Below are 2,500 nucleotides of genomic sequence, written 5' to 3' on the forward strand. Positions count from 1 at the left end.
CATTACATTCTGTTGCTGTTATGCCCCACCCAGCTGGTCGGAAGAGGAGTTCGCTATGCTCTTGGACAACCTGGTACTGTCTGTGACAGGAGCCAGGAAGATCGTGATAGGAGGCGATTTCAACGCATGGTCTTCATGCTGGGGCAGTGACATGAGAAAACGGGGAGAACCCCAGAAGCGGCGAGGTGAGCAGCTCCTCACAGCGCTCGCTTGTCTGGATGTTGCCGTCTTAAATGACGGGCAAGTACCAACATTCCAGACTCCGAGCAAATCGTCGTTTGTGGACGTTACCATCGTCAGTACAGAGTTTGCGCAGAGTGCACGGTGGAAAGTGCTTGATACGCACATGCAAAGTGATCATCGTGCGTTGGTGTATCAGATTGGTTACGCAGGGGCCACTGGACACCACAACCCCATTGCCACTATGGGGTTCGCTATCAAATATTTTCACGCCGACATCTTCAAAGAGGCGTTGGCCCTCTATCTAGACCGTCATGACGTGCTAGATGATGTGTCATTGATGGATGCACTCAACAGTGCATGCGAAGCGGTTATGCCAAGGAAAACGTATACCATAAGGGGAAAGCGAAACCAGTCCTTCTGGTGGACGGAGGAAATTGGAGACCTTCGTAAGGCCTGTCTACGAGCGAGTCGGCAAGCGCAGCGATCCTTCAAATCGCCTCTTTATCGTCAGCGCTTGGTCGAATATAAAATCGCTAGGCGCAAACTTAACAAGGCCATCAAGGACAGCAAACGCAGTCTGTTCCAAGGCCTAGTGGAGCAGGCGGACTTAGTTCCGTTTGGTCCGGCGTACCAGATCCTTATGAGGATCTTGAGGGGTAACAAAACCCCTGTCGAGAGAGATCCGGTGCGGTTAAAACTGATGGTGGATCACCTTTTTCCATCTCACGCACCAATTGAATGGCCACCTTACGAGCCGGAGACCACCACGCCTCCGGTCCCTGTGAGCATTAGCGAGATAATTGAGATTGCTCAGAGACTGCAGCCAAAGAAAGCGCCCGGGCCTGACGGCATTCCTAACGTCGCGCTGGCTGTAGCCATGAAGACCTACCCGGAGATCTTCAGAGAAGCTTATCAGAAAGCGTTTGATGAGGGAAAATTCCCTGATCAATGGAAGCAACAGAGGTTGGTCCTCATACCTAAGCCGGGAAAGCCACCCGAGGACTTAGGATCGAGTCGGCCAATTTTATTGATCGACGGGCCGGGTAAGGGCTTAGAAAGATGTGCCCTAAACCGACTTAACCAGCACGTGGAATCTACCGGGGCACTGTCGGATAGACAGTTTGGCTTCCGGAAGGGTAGATCGACGGTGGATGCGATCCTCAGCGTAGTCGCCATAGCGGAAAAGGCACGGTCAAAGAACCGATATAGCAACCGCTATTGTGCGATTATCACGCTTGATGTGAGGAACGCATTCAATAATGCAAGTTGGCTCGCCATAGCAGCAGCACTAAGAGAAATTAAGGTGCCTAAGTACCTCTATGATCTAATAGGGGATTACTTCCAAGGACGTGTGCTGTCCTACGACACCCGGGAGGGAACAGTATCGCGCAGAATAACAGCGGGTGTACCGCAAGGGTCGGTTCTGGGCCCGACCCTTTGGAACATAATGTACAATGGCGTCCTGTCGCTCCCTCTTCCAACAGGGGCGACACTAACTGGTTTCGCCGACGACATTGTACTTACGGTGCAAGGTAGTAAGATTCGGGACGTCGAGCGGACTGTGGAGGAGTCGATTGCCACAATAATTACATGGATGCAATCAGTGCAATTAGAACTAGCACCCTCCAAGACGGAATACATCTTAGTCAGTTCGCATCGAAGTCAGCAGCATTCATCTGTCAGGATCGGGAATCATGTGATTCAGTCGTCGCGCAGTTTGAAGTACCTGGGCTTCATCATTGATGATCGCCTAGAGTACACTCAACACATCCAGTATGCGGTTGAGAAAGCGACGAGGACCATGAACATGCTGACACAGATGATGCCAAACAGATGTGGTCCACGGAGTAGCCGGCGCAAAGTCGTTGCTGCTACCGTGACGGCCGTGGTGCGTTACGCGGCTCCCGTATGGGCCAGAGCTCTGAGGTTCGAGTGTCGCCGACAGTGGCTAAGGCGATTTTACCGGATCCTGGCACATCGTGTGTCCAGCGCCTTCCGTACTGCATCACATGATGCCTCTTGTGTGGTCGCGTGCATGGTGCCACTGCACATCCTGATAGATGAAGACTCTCGAGTCTACTATCGGCGTTTAGCGACAGGAGAAGACTACGAACTAGTCAGAAATGTCGAACGAGAGTCCTCGATCCTTCAATGGCAGCGGGAGTGGAGCTCCTCTGTCCATGGAATGTGGACTCGAGTTATGATTCCAGAGGTGAAAGCGTGGCTGGATCGGAAACATGGGGAGGTGGACTTCTACCTTACCCAGTTCCTTACTGGGCATGGTTTTCATAACGAGTTTCTCCAGCGGATGAACTTC

At 52.2% G+C, this 2,500-nt stretch overlaps 1 protein-coding gene across 1 annotated transcript in view; it reads left to right on the forward strand.

Annotated features, from left to right (window-relative positions):
- LOC128308409 (transcriptional regulatory protein AlgP-like) overlaps positions 1–2,500 on the forward strand; it is a 42,838-nt gene that overhangs the window by 1,425 nt on the left and 38,913 nt on the right. The window lies entirely within an intron of this gene.

Source organism: Anopheles moucheti (genome assembly GCF_943734755.1).
Source record: "Anopheles moucheti chromosome X unlocalized genomic scaffold, idAnoMoucSN_F20_07 X_unloc_4, whole genome shotgun sequence".
NCBI classification, from domain to species: domain Eukaryota; kingdom Metazoa; phylum Arthropoda; class Insecta; order Diptera; family Culicidae; genus Anopheles; species Anopheles moucheti.